The sequence below is a fragment of the Propithecus coquereli genome, unplaced genomic scaffold, assembly GCF_000956105.1.
Source record: "Propithecus coquereli isolate 6110/MARCELLA unplaced genomic scaffold, Pcoq_1.0 Scaffold2914, whole genome shotgun sequence".
NCBI lineage: Eukaryota > Metazoa > Chordata > Mammalia > Primates > Indriidae > Propithecus > Propithecus coquereli.
In genome coordinates, this window is record NW_012148524.1 from 276,216 (window position 1) to 294,563 (window position 18,348).

An 18,348-nucleotide genomic window follows, 5' to 3' on the forward strand; every position below is an offset into this window, starting at 1 on the left:
TATCTGGTTCTTTAACTGACTAGGATTGCCATTCTCTAAATAAAGTCAGAGGACAAGGAATTACTGTTAGGATTCATAATTTAGCAAATTTGTATTAAGGGCACATGACACTGTAGACACTTTGCTAGGTTCTAGGAATTAGCAAGGCTTTGAGACACCTTCCCTACCTTCATGAAGTTGATTCTAGCTAGCTAAATGGCCACATAAGTACTTAAGATAGTACCTACCTCTTAAAGTTGTTTTTAGGATTAAATGAGATAATACATATACATATAAAGTGCTTATATTAATAACGATACCTGGCAGAGTTAAGTGCTCAATAAAATGTTAGATATAAGTACTATTATATTATTACTGCTATAACCCAATATTATTAATATAACTGCTATAGCTCTTATAGGAACTTAGCAGAGGAAGCATTGTGTATATGTGTATGTATGTGTGTGTGTGTATCTGTGAAGGACTGGAGAAGATTTCACAGAAAAGGTTTATTGTAGCAAGGTCTTGAACAGTTAGTTATTTGGCAATAAGGAGAGCATTTCAGGCAGAAAGCAAGCTTTTACAGAGATATCAACAGGCATAATATGCACAGGTATAAGAAGACAGAATATAAGTCCTAATAGGTAAATTGGGGCCTTGAATGTCATGCTAAGAAGTCTGAATTAACATTATTGTCACTGTGAGGAAAAAGCTCCTTCATCCATTCATTTAACAAATAGGTTTTGAGCACTGGGGCTATGAACTAGGCACTACTGTAGGGACTGGGGATACAGTGGTAGAATTACGACAAACATTTACCCAGAACTTAGATATTGTTGGGGAACACAATAAATGAATACATAGGCAGATTACCTAGTTAATTACCCATTCTAATAAGTACTAGGATCACTGGCTCCGGTAGAGTGATCAGTTAAGGAATCCATAGCTTAAATTGGCTACTTAAGCCTTTTGGCTAAACCAGAGTGATTAGTTATCCCCATTGCTTCTAATAGAAAATGATTTCATACCATCTGTAACTTCAGAGTACTTTTTATATGTTCATGTTGCTCTCAGTAGATGATTGGATTAAGTGACTATCCAATATTCCCATTTCATAGACTAGAAAACTTAGGCAGAACAAGATTTTGACATTGCCTATGATTATAGAATGTGTTTTCACATGAGTATTCCTTCAACACTTTTCACTAGCCTTTACAGAAGAATTACTGCTTGTGGTTTACAAGGTCTGATCATAAAATAGTGAGGTTGCTTTCCATGAGCCACACATGAAAATCAGTCCACTTACTACACTTATACATTATATTATAGCAGTGATAATTTTCTTGCTTTGGTTTCTAATTGTACTACTTTAATGTTTTCACATGGGATTTCCTAATAAAGACACCAACAACAGAAAAAAGGTCACAAAGTCCTTGATATTTGGTGGTGAAACTGTGCATAAAATACTGCTTTTTGTACCAAGCACAATAGCACGTACTAAAAAGATTAGTTAGAAGGGGCTTGGAAGGCAGTAAAAGTGGTTCTTGTTTTCCAGATGACTAGAGGGCTTGATTTATGAGGAATGAATAAATAAATTATGCATAGCATGGTTAAATGCATCTGAGGTAGTGTTATAGTAGTCTGTAAATTAGAATAAACATAAACATGGTGATCTGAAAGAACGGAAGGGGGAGGAAAATGGAAAAAGGGTTTGAGTAACAGCAAAACATTCAGAGCTGTTTTCATAGTCCGTTCTCACTTGCCTGCCTCTGCAGCCTGGACCTCATGGTCAGCAATGCATTCATTCATTCATTCTATGTTTAAGGAACACCCAGATATGATCCCAGCGTTGTGCTGTTTTAGTAATGCTCTTTGATTCCCATCTTTCCCTTGCCTCCTTGTTCTTCTACCTAGTGTCCCTTGCTACTCTCTGTCAAATGAGGAGACATTTCTTGGCAGAGAGAGCAACACAGGTATAGGCACAGTAGCATGAGAGAGCCCTTTATATTCAAGAAGCAGAGTCTGCCTGTCTGAGGCCTAAAGCTTCTGGGGTGGGGATGGTGTTGGCAGTTGTAGCAGGAGGGAGGATAGCAGGGGATAGGGTGGGAGGAGATTTAGTTAGAAATCTAGGTGGGGTCCAGATTGTGTATGCTTTTGGACCTAATCTTGTAACCACGGCACCATCAAATGATTTAAAAGCACAGGAATGACATGATCAGATTTGAGTTTTAGAGAATTTTTGGCAGGGTGGAAGGTAGATTGAGGAGAAATGTAGGTTGGTGACTGGAAGACCAGTGAAACTGTTGTTGTCGTTGTTGTTGTTTTTTAATCTAGGCAAACAATCAAAAGGCCTGAATAAAGACAGAGAGGAAGGAATAAGTTCTGGAGAAATTTCAGAGGGGGAATTGATAGGACCAATTAGATGTGGGGAATAAAATAGAAAAGAGTTAGGGATGACTTCAAAGCCTAAGCATATTATGGTGTAGGCTGTGTTCCCCCATACCACCTGCTAAGTCTCCACCTAACTTCTTACTTCCCAGAGAAGAAAAACATCTTAATAGTCAAATGTGGTAGAATGAAAAGCATGACAGTACTCGAAATCCACCAAGTAAATTGTGAAACAGTGTTTGTTCTGCCCACTGTAAAAAAGTCATAGTTTTCCTCCAGAGAGAAACTGAGAACAAAGGAGAACATCCTGGGCTCCAGTGTATGGAGAAATCTATCATCATCACCTCAGTTAGGCTTTCTCCAAGCTATCTGACTAGAGCAACTGTGTGGATTGTGTGGGGAGGAAAAGCTACTTTGGATTCCATCATTCTCATAATACTCTAACTTCCCTGAACACTTAGCCTGGGAGAATGGCAATCATTATTGCTGCTTTTTGAACTTGAAAAAAAAAAAGTAGCCCATATCAAAAGCTTTGTGGGGCCATAAACCACACTAGTTTTATATGTTGAATCTTTAAAATGAGACCTGTGGTGATGTCCACGGGCTTTAAAGGCTTCCTTTAGGTAACTTAATAAGAAAATGGTCAGCTTTTAAAATCGATATCCTTTAATCTTTCCACCATTCATTTTTATTTTTTATTAGCTAAAGTATATACTTTATTCAGAAGTGTTAACCTAAATGTCTCATCAAGGACACCACATTGCATGTATTCATCATGTCTCCTTAGGCTCCTCTTGGCTGTGACATTTGCTCAGACTTTCCTTGTTTTTGATGAAATTACCAGTTTTGAAGAGTGCTGGGCAGGTATTTTGTAGAATGTCTCTCAATTGGGATTTGTCTGATGTTTTTCTTGTGATTAGACTGGAATTATGGGTTTTTGAGAGGAAGACCATAGAGGTAAAGTGCCCTTCTCATCACATCTTATCAAGGGTGTGTACTATCAACATGACTTACCACTGTTGATGTTGATCTTAATCACCTGGGTAAGGTAGTGCTTGTCAGGGTTTTCCACTGTAAACCTACTCTTTTTTTCCCCCTTCTTTCCATACTGTATGCTTTTGAAGGAATTCACTATGTACAGCCCACATTTAAGGACTAGGGAGTGACATTCCACCTCCTCAAGAGTGAAGTATCTACAGAAATTATTTGGAATTGTTCTACATGGGAGAATTGTCTTCTCTCTCCTATTTATTTATTCAGTAATTTATTTATATCATTATGGACTCATTTATTTTATACTTTGGGTTATAATCCATTACTACTTTATTTCGTTGCTCAAATTGTTCTAGCTTTGGCCATTGGAAGCTCTTTCAATTGGCTTCATTTCTCTTTGACAAATCCCTATCATTGTGGGTTTTCTTTTGAACACTTGCTTATTTGTTTGGCACTGTAGTATGCCCCAGGCCCATGAGATATATTTCCTGCCTCAGTACTAGAATTAGCCATTTTTCCAAGGAGCCCTTGTTCCTGTTATTGGTATTAGAAACCACGATATAGATACTTATTATGCTAATTTCTACTGGGGCCTTGTTATTTCTAGGCCCTGTCAGCCAAAGGAGTAAGGAAATATGTGTATGTATACTGACTCATACACACATATATGCACACATGTCTATAAATATATCTATATGTAACCACTGGTATCTACATTAAGCAAAACATGAGATCATACTGATGTCTCTAATTCTAATCCATTACCATGTGGATCATTCTAGCTTCCTGCCTTTGCTTGTCTGTAACTTCCCACCATCTACTATCCATTACTTAACTGTTCACTTCCAGTATATAGTCATGTACTGTATAGTGATGTGTTGGTCAACTATGGGTTGCATATATGACAGTGGGTGGTCTCATAATATCATAATACTATATTTTTACCATAACTTTTCTATGTTTAGATACACAAATATTTAGTGTTGTGTTACAATTGCCTGTAGTACTTAGTACGGTAACATGCTGTACAAGTTTGTAGCCAAGGAGCAATAGGCCATACCCATAGCCTAGGTGTATAGGAGGCTACACTATCCAGGTTTGTGTAAGTACACTCTATGGTGTTCGTAGGATGACAAAATCACCTAACAACGCATTTCTCAGAACATTTCCCCATCATTAAGCTATACATGACTATATGTGTACAGTGGTTTCAGAATTGTTAACCTATATTCTCCATAACAGGCAACTTTATCAATGAGAGTACAGTGTTTATGAACTATTCCTTTTACCTTTAGTCTTACAGATTCCATTCATTTCCACAGTTACTTGGATCAGCACCTTTTCCCCTTATCTCCTTCAGTGAGGCTATTTCATAAATTTGTGATACAGTTAAATTCTTTTGTCACATTCCGCATTCCATCCTGGGATCTTCAGTCTCCCAAATTATATTTTTAAATTTGTGTACATTAAGTTTCACTCTGTGCTGTTCAGTTCTATGGGTTTTGGTAAAATGTATCCACTATTACAGTATCTTTCAGAATAGTTTCACTGCCCTAACAAACCCCCTGTGCTGTACCTATTTAACCCCCTCCTCTCTGAGCCCCTAGCAACCACTTTTTTTATTGTTTCCATAAATTTGCCTTTTCCAGAATGTCACATAAATGGAATCATACAGAATGCAACCTTTTTAAGCTAGCTTCCTTCACTTAGCAATATGCATTTAAGATTCACTGTGTCTTTGTGTGGATTGATTGCTCATTCCTTTTTACTGCTGAATAATATTCCACTGTCTGGATGTACCACTGTTTGTTTATCCATTCACCTACTGAAGGACATCTTGGTTGCTTTCTCTTTTGGGCAATTATGAATGAAGCTGGTATAAACATCTGTGTGTAGGTTTTTGTGTGGACATAAATTTTCAAATCAAGTGTATAATTGCTGGATCATATGGTAAGACTATGTTTAGTTTTGTAAGAAAGTGCCAAACTCTCTTCCAAAGTGGCTATACCATTTTGCATTCCTACCAGCTATGAATGCGAGTTCCTGTTACTTTGCATCCTTGGTATTGTCAGTATTTTGGATTTTAGCCATTCTAATAGGTATGTAATGGTATCTCATTGTTTTAATTTGCATTTCTCTAATGGAAAATGATGCTGAGCATCTTTTCATAGGCTTTTTCCCATATGTATATCTTCTCTGGTGAATTTCAGGTTTTTTGCGCAGTTTTAAATTGGGTTGTTTTCTATTGTCGAGTTTGAGGGTTCTTTGTATTTTAGATAACAGTCCTTTATCAGATACGTGTTTTGCAAATGTTTCATCCCAGTCTGGGGCTTGTCCTTACATTCTCCTTACAGTGGCTTTTGCAAAGCAGAAATTTTTAGTTTTTTTTTTTTTTATTTCTGCATATTATGGGGGTACAGATGTTTAGGTTATGTATGTTGCCCTTGCCTCCCCACTCCCCCCCAAGTCCGAGTTTCAAGTGTGCCCATCCCTTGGATGGTGCGCATTGCACTCTTTGTATATGCAAATACCTATCCCCTCCTCCCTCCTCCTCCCTGCCCGACATCCAATAGATGTTATTCTTATATGTACACTTATGAGAAATTTTTAGTTTTAATGAAGTCCAACTTAGCAATTTTTTCTTTCCTGCATCTAAAAAGTCATCACCAAATCCAAGATCATATAGATTTTGTCCCGTGTTATCTTCTAGAAGTTTAATAGTTTCGTATTTTACATGTAGGTCAATGATCCATTTTGGGTTAATTTTTGTGAAAAGTGTAAGGTCTTTGTCTGTGTTCTCTTTTTTACTTATGTATGCTCCATCATTGCAGCACTGGTTGTTGAAATCACTGTCCTTTCTCTATTGAATTGCCTTTGTACCTTCATGAAACACTATTTGACTATATTTGTGTGGGTCTATTTCTGAGCTCTCTAGTCTGTCCCCTTGATCTATGCATCTTTTCTTTTGACAGTATCATGCTGTCTTGATTATTATAGATTTATAGTAAATCTTGAAATAGGGTAGTGTGAGTCTTTCAACTTTGTTCATTTTCAGTATTGTGTTGGCTATTCTAGATGTTTTGCTTTCCCACAGAAGCTTTAGAGTCAGTTTATTGTAGTTGCAAAATAACTTACTTGGGTTTTGACTGAGTTTGTGTTGAATCTATAGATCAAGTTGGGAAGAAATGACATCTTAATAGTATTGAGTTTTTCATTCCGTGAACATAGAATATCTATCTAGATCTTCTTTGATTTACTTCTTCCATATTTTGTAGTTTTCTGCATATAGATCCTGTGTATATTTTCTTAGATTTATACCTAAGTGTTTAATTTTGGGGTGGGCTATTGCAAATGGTATTGTTTTTTAAAATTTGCAATTCTAGTTCATTGCTTGTATAAAGAAAGCAATTGAGTTTTGTATCTTGACCTTATGTCCTGCAGTGTTACTATATTCTATTCTTTTCAGGAGGTTGGGTTTTTTTCCTCCCTTTAGGATTTCTTTAGGATTCTAAAGATTTTCTACATAGACAGTTGTGTCACCTGTGAATAAAGACAGCTTTATTTCTGCCTTTTCAAACCGTGTACCTTTTATTTACTTTTGTTGTCCTAATTAACTAGCTAAGTTGTTGAATAGATGAGTGGTAAGAGAAGACATTCTTGTCTTGTTCCTGATCTTAGGGGAGAAGAGTTCAGTTTCTCACCATTAAGTTTTATGTTAACTGCAGGGTCTTTTTGTAGATGTTCTTTATTAAGTTGAGGAAATTACCCTTTATTCCTAGTTTGCTGAGAGTTTGAATCATGAATGGATGTTGAATTATGTCAAATGCTTTTGTGGTGTCAGTTGATATGATCATATGATTTTTATTATTTAGTCTATTGATATGGTAGATTACATTGATTTTTGGAATGTTGAACCAGCTTCGCATACCTAGAATAAATTCCACTTGGTTGGGGTGTATAATTCTTTGTATACATTGTTGGATTAAATTTACTAATATTTTTGAGGACTTTTACATCTATGTTCATGAGAGACACTGGTTTGTAGTTTTCTTTCTTGTAATGTCTTTATTAGGTTTTCATATGGGGTGATGTTGGCCTCATGGAGTAAGTTAGGAAATGTCTCCTCTGCTATTATTTCTTGGAAGAGATTGTGAAAAATTGGTATTATTTCTTCCTTAATATTTGGTAGAACTTACTAGTGAAATCATCTTGGCCTGGTGCTTTCTATTGGAGGAGATTATTAATTTTTGATCTAATAATAAACATAAGGCTATTTAGAATTTTTGTTTCTCCTGTGTAAGTTTCGGTAGTTTGGTGTCTTTCAAGTAATTGGTCCATTTCATCTAAGTTAGCAAATTTGTGTGTGTAGAGTTGTTCATAGTATTTTTTATTATCCTTTTAATGTCTAAGGGATCAGTAGTGATGACTCCTCCTTCATTTCTGATATTGGTAATTTGTGTCTTCTCTCTTTTTTCTTGGTTAGCCTGGATAGCAGTTTATCAATTTTATTGATGCTTTCAAAGAACCTACTTTTGGTTTTGTTAATTTTTCTCTGTTTTCCTGTACTAAATTTCATTGATTTTTTTTTTCTGGAGACAGAGTCTCCCTCTCTTGCCCAGGCTAGAGTGCAGTGGCGTTAGCAACCTCAAACTCCTGGGCTCAAGCGATCCTCCTGCCTCAGCCTCCCGAGTAGCTGGGACTACAGGTGTGCACCACCATGCCCTGCTAATTTTTTCTATTTTTAGTAGAGATGGGGTCTCACTCTTGTTCAGGCTCCTCTCACCTCCTCTGACCTCAAGTGATCCTCCCACCTCAGCCTCCCAGAGTGCTAGGATTACAGGCATGAGCCACCGTGCCTGGCCAATTTCATTGATTTTTGCTCTAATCGTTTTGTTTTGTTTTGTTTTGTTTTCTTATGCTTGCTTTAGGCTTACATTGTTCTCTTTTTCCCCTAATTTCCTAAGATGGAAGCTTAGGTTATTGGTTTTAGATCTTCTTTTGTAATATATGCATCTAATGTTATAAATTTCTCTCTGAGCACTGCTTTTGCTGCATCCCACAAATTTTGATATGTTGTATTTTCATCTTCTTCAAAATATTTTTTCAATTGTCTTGAGACTTTTTTGACCCATGGGTTATTTGGAGGTGTTTAATTTCCAGGTATTTGGGGGGATTTTCCAGCTGTTTTTCTGTTATTTGTTTCTAGTTTAATTCCATTGTGTTAGATTTATGGCAAACTGAGTAAGAGTTGGGCTGTATTTAATGTTTGGCGTAACTAGGTTCCGGAGGGTTCAAATTCCTATAGTGTCCTTGTTTTTGTCTCCCCTCTTGATTTTGAGTTTGCCTAAAGACAACTCTAGAGATTGTGTGTCTTGCAACTCTTTCAACTGTAATGCACTGTTATTATACTGGTGCCCTGTGGTGTGGTGGTAAAGTATGGAGGAGGAGGTAATTTTATAATCTCCTGATTAAATCTCAGTTTTTTGTTGGGACTGTGTTTTGTCGCTGCGAATTTTTTCTCCAATAGTACAGCTTTTTGTACTCCCTGGTCTCTACTCCCTTGACTGCAGCATTCTCAATGTGTTTCCTTCAATCCCTGACCTCTGTTGAGTATGTTTTTCTCCCTTTAGGTCAGATAAGAAGGCTAGAGGGGGTTGGAGTGGGAAGAATGCTCTTCCCCCAACTGGGAGAAGGCTCAGGGCAAGTATTTTCCCCTGGAGCATAGGCCTTTGTTATGGAGAAATCTCTGGTCAAATTTCACAGTGATTACTCTCTCCTTGCCTGGTCAGGGCCAGGAGGGATTCTTTCTTGTATCTTCACTGTGAGGACTTGGTGGGGTTCCTGGAGGCAGAGCTAGAGCCTTGGTGTGGGAGCTCCCCTAAGACCGTGGTACCAAGGAGTTTCTCATTCTCATACTAGTCCACACTCAGCCTGCAGCAATTTATCCAAGTTGCCATTTAAGTGTTCCTACCAGTTCATGGTTCCAGCTGTTTCTACTCCAGGTAAGCAGATCTCAGCTGTGTCTATTTGGATAAGTTTGTCTCCTGAGATTTTGGGGTGGCAGTTTGTTCTGCAACCTCAGTTCTCCAATGGGTTAAAGAAAGATCATTGATTTTTCAGTTTGTCCAAACTTTTCTTGTAAGGATGAAAGTAATAACTTCTAAGCTCTTTACTTGCAGGAGCTGAATCTACAGGCTCCCCATTTATTTTTTATTTAATGAAACCACTTAGGTCCCTTCTTGAAGGAAATATATTTTAGAGTCCCTTTGGTAATACTGTAATTCCTGAGTGGATTACTTTGTTCCACTTTATGACATGTGGTAGAGGAAAGAGTTGCTGTAATGCCTCAGGAGGTGTGTACTGTGTTTCTGGGGTCTGGGGCTACCAGGTCTCCAGAGATGCTGTAGCCATATGGGTAAAATTCTACATAGTTAGCCATATACCAGAAGTGTTGGGTCTCAGTGGGATACTAGGTTGTCCTATACTTCACTGGTGAGCTGAGTCTTACTTTTCTTTTTTGAGGATTGGTAGCACCATTTTATGATCTTGTCAGAAGAGTACTCTCAGATAACTATGCAATCAAAATACCGTTTGGAATTCCTCAAAGATAAGGTCCTCTCAGAAGTCATTCAATACAATATATGAGTGACCAAACAAAATATCATTGCTAAAATGATAATATGAAGTTGGAAGGGACCTTAAAATCATACTTGTTAATATCCCCTCATTTTATAGATGACAAACCTGTAAACCCACGGAGATTAAGGCAGTTGCCCAGGGTGACACAACTAATGAGTTGTGGAGCTAGGATTAGCATCTGTATCTTCTCACTGCTGGACTGTAGGTCCAATCACAAAGACTTTCTTCCTATTGACTTTTATTTAAAAACTGAGTGAGCCACCTTACTCTCAGGGATTCTCCACCTAGTGTTCACCAGAAACTATCACCTGCTTTGTCCATAAATATCCCAGTGGTCTGACTCCCAGGATATAGGTTTGCTCTTTGCAGTGTCCTGTCTCTACTCTTTCAGCTGCATTGCTTTTATTTTTACTTTCAAAATCACTTATATAGCACATAAATACACCTCACTATAAAAGATTCAAACAGTACACATATCTGTAAAATGTGAAAGTCCCCCCTGTTCTTCCCACTTCAAGAGACAACCACCAAAAAGACTTCAATATGATCCTTCCGGTTCTTTCTCTATCCAGTCACACACACAGACACACACTTCAAAAAAAAACATTCTACTTATTGTTTTTTGACTTGCTTTTTCATATAATATGTCTGGGAGATTTTTCTATTTCACTACACATCAGTCTACTTCCTTCCTTGCACTATTCCCCTGTTACTGAACACTGTCATTGTTTCCAGGTTTCGCTACTACAGACAGTGCTACAGTGAATAACATAGGTACATTGGTGTGCACAATTGCAACTGTTCCTTCAAGGGGATTCCCAGGAGATATGCTTTTTTTTTTTAAACTCATTTTTCTGTCCATGACATCACACTATTCTTATGAATCCAAGAAGAATCTCCTGATTGGTATTTCCTCTCTTGAAATTTTTTCCCCGCCAAAGAATAACTGCTAGTTTCTTGTCCCCAACTTCTTTTTGGAGATTAATAGAAAGAAACCAATGTAGACGTAGTGCAGAAAAACTGGAGAATTACTGCATCTAAAAAAATAATTACAAGTTATTAGGCAGGATCATGTTACCCAAAGGATTTTCCAACACTGTGGTATGTAATGTGCATTTTAGGGTAGTGTCTCCCTACCCATTGTATTCCCCACTCTCTTGTCAGTCCCATAAATGTGTACACTTGAGAAGAAAGGAATGAAGAGCCAATAAGGGAGTAGAGGGCTGTTTGCTTTATATGGACGGCCCTCTCAGCAACTTTATCAAAACTAGGCGCTTTACTTCTAGTTCTACATTGCTTTCTGTGGCATTCTAGTCCAGTGAGAACTGCAGATACCAAGCCAAAATCCTCATGTGCTGTGTGTGCTAACTCTGGTAATTCTAGCAATTAGCAACCTGACTCCACTCACGATGAAAGTGGGTAGGGTTGGGAACTTCCAGATTAGAGCAGATTCTGGGAGTGGGATACATATGCATAAAAGTAGGATACAGATGCATAAAAAAGATACACCCCAAGAAAATGTCTACAACCCAGTAGGGATAGAGCTATATCCAATGGGAAAAAAGGAGCCAGAAGGTAGTGTTAGAATCTTGATTTGTGCTTGTCTGTAAAGTTCTGCCTATCCCCTTCTGCCATGCCCCACCTTACTGTATTCTTCTCATAACTCTCAACTTCATTTCAATAGTGTATATCATAGATTTGTTGTGGTTTTTACAGTTCCATTACCCACATCCCTCACCACCCCTTTTATTGTCCAGCTCTCAGCAGAGTTGGGATAGAGAGTTTCTTCTTCGTTGTCCTTCCTGCATCTTAGATAATTTCAAGTTTTAACTTGCTCTGAGCAGGAACCAAAGCAGTGGATCCCTAAATGAAATGAGTGCAGGGATGAGATTCAAAACAACACAGGTGCTTATCAGTCAGATCGGATGTCAGACATAGCACTAAGGCAGAGTGTCATGGGGCCTTCTGGTGTTCCAGCTGCTGTATCATGGGAAAGTTCAGGAGTTTCTAAGGGCTGATGGGAGGCAGGGAGGAGGAGAGTCCTCAGGAAAAAGTAGTTATTTTTTTTTTTTTTTGAAACAGAGTCTCACTCTTTTTGCCCAGGCTAGAGTGAGTGCTGTGGCGTCAGCCTAGCTCACAGCAACCTCAAACTCCTGGGCTCAAGCAATCCTACTGCCTCAGCCTCCGAGTAGCTGGGACTACAGGCATGTGCCACCATGCCCGGCTAATTTTTTGTGTATATTTTTAGTTGGCCGATTAATTTCTTTCCAATTTTAGTAGAGGCGGGGGTCTCACTCTTGCTCAGGCTGGTCTCGAACTCCTGAGCTCAAACAATCTGCCCACCTCGGCCTCCCAGAGAGCTAGGATTACAGGCGTGAGCCACTGCGCCCGGCCGAAAAAGTAGTTATTTATCTACAGCTACTGAGATATTTCAGTATTTAACAACCGGTATGACTTGCAGATGTGTATCAACAGAATAATCACCCTGAATAGATATCCCAGGGGTCAAACTAAGATGGCATATTAAAGCATAACATGGTCCAGTGATACTGTCCAGGACTTAGATGGGAAGACTACTCCAACAACATTTGCTTTTTGGCCAATGGGTTTGGGTAAGTGGGAAAGCAAAGTAGAAGCAAAATGGAGGCACAAGTTCCCAGATAGAAAAGTCCTACAAACATTGCCTAATTATTAGGGCTTCAGCTGTAATATATTTTCAGATATAGACATGTAGGTGAAATGGAATGTGAGAGAGTTTATAACTTATTAGAAGATCTAGAATGGATGAACCAGGACAAGAAGGGAAGGGGCGGTGCAGTTATGGAAGTGAGAAATGGCATGTAATAGGCTCTTAGTAGTTGCTGTTCAACAAAGGTAAGGTTTAAATTACCACAGGATGAGTATCTGCTTATGTGTGCTAGGTATAGTGTTGAATGTTTTGTAGATGTGGTTCCAGCTTTGCAAAAATATAATATATCCCTGCAAAACTGAAATGCATTTTTAAAGGGACGATTTTCAAATCCTGTGATACATGCTAATAGCCCTGCCCCATTTCTTTGAGCGTTTGTTTATTTCTTTAGGCTGTTGCCAATTATGGAGCCCTCATGCAGCTGTGACATTACTAAAGCAGTACTTCAAGGTCTATGCTTTAGGTTTCTTTCTATCCTTTCCCCCTTGTGTTTTTATTAGTGATTAACTAGTTCACTTAATCAGTTACTGTTCAGCCCCCTAGGTAAATTTCTAATGGCATATTGGTTAGGGATTGAAATAAACATTCTCAAATCTGAATTTTTTTCTTGTATTTTAAAGGGTTTTCTAGTTGTAAGCATCATGTGATTTTTCAGGAAAAAATTAGAAAGTTGTTTCCATAATGGGAACTAGGTTAAATGCATTCATTTATATGCCTTCTCATTCAAGCAGTGTGTTTCTAAAGACCCGTTGTTAAGTCTTCAGACCTAAGTATAACCTAAGGGAAGCTGTTTCAATGTTGACTTTTTTCTCTGACTAGTTTACTGTGTGTTTTTCCTGGACTCAGGCCTTGTAAATTAGCCTTTTGGGGACGTTTTCCTCTATCATTCGAGTCGAGATCTAATTGTACTTTAACTTGAATAATTTTCCTATTAGAGCATTCAATTATTTTATGTATAATATTCACTATGCCATCAAAACTTACTTGAGATAAGTTTTACTTTTTTTTCTTATAGAGGCAAAAATCTAGATTCACTTAAGTACTCCAATCTGACATTTAGGCTCATTGTTTGATTTTACTCTGCCTTTCTCAGCAGTGTATTTACACACCAGAAGCTTAATTATTATTATTTTTTTGAGACAGAGCCTCTCTCTGTCACCCCAGCTAGAGTACAGTGGTGTCATTATATTAACAGCTCACTGCAACCTCAAACTCTTAGGCTTAAGCGATTCTCCTGCCTCAGCCTCCAGAGTAGCTGGAACTACAGGCACATGTTACTGTGCCCGCCTAATGTTTTTATTTTTTTGTAGAGATGGGGTCTTGCTCTTGCTCAGGCTGGTCTCAAACTCCTGACCTCAAGTGATCGGCCTCCCAGAGTGCTACAGACATGAGCCAATGTGCTCAGCCCAGAAACTTAACTCTTAATATACTATTTTTTGAAAAGCCTTTTGCATTTTGTTACTTTGTGCCTCATCAGTTGGCCCTGAATGGGCACGTAATCTCTGCTGCCATTACTGACAGCTAAATTTTATGAATTTGCTCTTTCTTTCTGCTAAATTTAAAAAATGCTAAGAAAAGAAACCAACTGGATGTGGAATATGACCAGCACCTTAAGCTTTAAGCTATTTGTCATCAGGTCATCTATAGATACCTTGGTGAAAGAGTACAATTTAATCCCTCTCATTGATGAAATCTAAAATAGTAACATTATCATTGTCATTATTATTACACATTTTAAACATTTTTTCTATTCTAAAAATTAAGATGAATATTTTTAAATTTGTGGTCCACACTTGTGCCAAATACCCATTAAGGGGTCTTCATGTGCTAAAAGTTTTCAAAACATTGCTGTAGGAGCCACTGACCTTTTAGAAATTGGGGAATGATCTGGTCAGATCTGTGTCAGGAAGATAACTCTGCTTATCCCAAAATATTAATTATAATATATTATTGCATTTTCATCATGGATGCATTAAAAATTGCTAAACATTTCTCTTATTTTCATAATAGTATCAATTGACCTGCACTGGGCAGTCTGTATAATAAACACATGCTAGTGATTACAAATTTGGCAGAGAAGGGAATGGAGGATATAAAAGAATAAGAGAAATATAGCATGTCAACCTCTGAGTCCCAGTGCCTCATTTCTTAATCTAAATTGTAATTAAATCTCATTTTAGTATGGGGACTGCATCACAGCTACCAGCCCTCTGGTTCTCAAAGGAAGTAACTTTACATGGAATTTAAAAAGTCCTTCCTCTAGAAGTGCTGATAGAGCATTCGAAAAACACATGAACTTTTATTAAAAGTTAATAACATAGCACCAGCTATGCAATCCATAGAACTATACATTGTTTAAGTACCCAAAAAGATGGTATTTTCGGTAAATTGGCTGCTAAATACTGTAGCTGCTAAAGTGTGAAATAATATAATAAGACAATGTAAGTCATATTGGATAATATAAGTGAATTCTGTAGTGGTCTTCAGATACTGCAGGTAAAATCATGTTTTTTAATAAAGAACAATTTTAAAGGAGGCTTAAGAGGTTGGGCATGTTACCCTCTTTGAATAAGATGTACATACTTTTCTAAAAGTTTAATTACATAAGACAGTCATATTTGGGCCACAAATGCCTTTTGCTTTTTACAGCATTGTAGCTCATTGCCACTTAATACTATCAGTTGCCACTTGCTTTAATTCTCCTCATTAATGCTAGATTAGTTCATCAACAGAGTGGGATATTGTAACAACAATGGACTGAAAGCATACAAGTTTCATGCATTGCCTTACATTTCATAAGGTTTCATTGTATTAACATTTCAGGATGCACCAAGTCTTAAGAAGAGTAATAACATTTCAAAGCCCTACATTTAGAATCTGATTATTAGAGCACACTGTGACTGGGTTAATGTTTAACAGTGGCTGTCCTGCAGATTCATTTAAGGAGTTGGGAGATAGCGATTTTATTCTTCCTTACTGGACTGGCCTTATTGCACAATGAATTAAGACCTGCTTAAAAATAGCCTTCAGAATAGGGCTGAAGCTAAGAAAGCCTTTAAAACAATGGAAACATCATAGCAAATTTATTGTTAGGGCTGAAATAGCTGCTTCTACCCAGATTAGATTTATGGGTATCAGAGTTGATGTTGCTTTCTGGGTAGAGCACTACTACAAGAAACAGCTCATTTTCTTGAGTGTATTCTGGGATTTTCAAAGTGACTAGGTGGTATTAAAGAACTGACCTTGTATAGTAGGTTCATATGCAGTTCATGTTTTCATTTTTTTCTAATTATAATATATACACAGAGAAAAAGACATAAAACATATGCATACAGTTTAAAGAATAATGATAAAGTGAACACTCAGGTAATCACCTCCAAGATTAAGAAAAATGACCAGCATTCCAGAAGCCCCACCCTTGCCATGTGTTCCTCCAGATGGCAGCCCTCTTCTCTGGGTAGCTCCTGTCTTTACTTTTGTCATTTTCTCGCTTCTCTTTTTAGTGTAATCACTTGCATTTGTATCTTAAAATGATATAATTTAGGCTTGTCTAAGCCTAGAGAGATTTTACCCACATTGTTGCTATCCAGAGTGTTTTTTAAAAAGCCTTTTCTATATTTGCCTCTCTCCCTTTTTTACTTAAGACTCCTGTAACTGTAAGTGCTTTTGGATATTTCTACTTAGCCTTCTTGGACTTTCTGCTAAATGAGGTCTGAAGACTAAGACTTGCCTGGACCCCAGTTTTCTGAGCTGACCCGGCTGCCCCCAGTTTGATGGCATTTGTTTAGATGAGACTACATCTTTAAGGCTTCTGTGCCTGGTTAAAAATCTTCCTTTCTCCAAGGCTGGTCCAAGGGTCTGGTCACGTGATTCTAACAGTGACATCACATTCTGACCGCCCGGGAACACTGGTGGTTCTTTAGGTGGCGTTTTTTGCTGTGAAAGGCAGAGAACGCAGCAAGTGCCCTTCTAAAGCACTTCAGAGTTAAAGCTCCTCAACCTAAATGACCAAATGCAGGCTTCCAAGGTTATTTCTTCCTTGAGGCAGAAAAAAAGAAAACTGTGATTGAAGGTAAGCAGACTCGAGCCTGACCAAGGACTGAAGCATGCCCCCGGGAGCAGGGGGTCTGGAGAATCGCAAGCCGTCTGTTGTAGGATTCTAATCACTGCCTGCTCTTTGAGAGTGGCCTGACAATTGCGTTTCTAACAGGAGACCGACCGGACTACAAAGGAGGATGATTCGGTGCTCATGTTACCTAGTGATGTAATAGGATTCTTTCTTTCCTGCTAGGGAGCTGTTGCAGATCTTCGTTTTGCCTTAATATCCTTAAAGTTGGGGGCCTCATTTGATATATAGTGTAACATTAGATAGCTGTTAGATGCTTTTTAAAATCAATTTCACAAAATCCTTTTTTCTCCCTCCTGAAAGGAGAACTCTTAAACCAGAGTAAATTCAATTGAAGCAGTAACCTGCCTTAAAAAGTAAATTTCTGGTTGTTTGGTGTCCTGTGTTCATGTCAGCATTTGACTTGAGAATTGAAACAGCTTGCCCCCTGCCCCCAACACACATACTTTATTCTCTTTCTGCCCTCATTTCCTACTTGGCTTTTCCTCTCTAAGCTCTCAAGCAACACACCATGAAAATCTTTATCAGTATGACACTAACATGATAGGAAATGCTGGGCTGGTGATTCAGCAGCCATCCATTTTACAGCCAGGTACGAGTGAAGATATGGAAAGGACTTTGGTTTGGGGTTTTAAGATTAACTTGTTCACCTTCTCCACTCCACCCCCAACCCCACCCTCCAGATGATTTGGACTCTGCAGAGCTTTTCCTTTCAAATGTGTACATTGCTAGTGAAAGGTGTGCTGACTTAGGTATTCAGAAGACTTATAGTTGGTAAACCAGGTACAGCTCCTTCAAATTTGCCCCATGAGAATGCTAAAGTTTGTCTGTTAGGAGTTTACAGTGAAGATGGGAATACAGATGGGAGAAGAGGGAGTCAGCTCAGGCCCACTTGGGCCTTCTCTGCAGAAGGATTCATTACCAAACAGTCTGGATGAAGCCTTGTCCCTGCCAAGGTTGGTGCTGCAAATGTGAGCTTTGGCTGGGCGAATTAAATGAAGGCATTATTCTGCATTTTCCCCAGTGTGCATTTGCATAAATTCCTCAATACTGTTTTACATTCTGTGTTTAATAGGAAAATATTGTTCTATCAGATGACATTGCAGGAATATTTTGATCAAGTTTGTTAAGCCTTGTGTGAGTACAACTTGTGAGTTTAAAATTTTCTCCCTTATCCCTGCCGTTCATCAAATAAATTTTGGTTCAGCTGATGTTTATTAAGTTTTGAATATGTGCTAGACACTGTGGAGAAGGCAGTGATGAATCAGATGTAGGACTACCAGCAAAGAGCTTCTAGTCTAGAAAGGAAGATAAAGCATACGCATAAGTAGTTGTAATAGAAGTGTCAAAAGCAAAGCAGGTGAGGAGTATGATAAGTGGGCAAATGGATATGTTCATTCTAGATGATGTTTCATCACCAAGCCATGCACTGTTCTTTAAGTCTCTACTTGTAAATCTTAGACTGTTCCGACATACTTAGAAAGAGTTTCTACAAGCCCATGACATCAGGGATCAAATCTTAGACCTACTGAAA

General features: G+C 38.2%; 1 protein-coding gene across 2 annotated transcripts in view; it reads left to right on the forward strand.

The window, feature by feature from the left end:
• The window catches only part of CLCN5 (chloride channel, voltage-sensitive 5), a 140,448-nt gene that overhangs the window by 100,952 nt on the left and 21,148 nt on the right, over nucleotides 1–18,348 (forward strand). Inside the window, exon 1 of one of the 2 annotated variants that reach the window (XM_012648703.1) lies at nucleotides 16,577–16,760. The exons of the other annotated variant lie outside the window; for it this stretch is intronic. The gene's annotated coding sequence lies outside the window, so the exon portion shown is untranslated. Of the gene's footprint in view, nucleotides 1–16,576; nucleotides 16,761–18,348 lie in introns of those variants that run through there. 2 annotated transcript variants of the gene reach the window in all.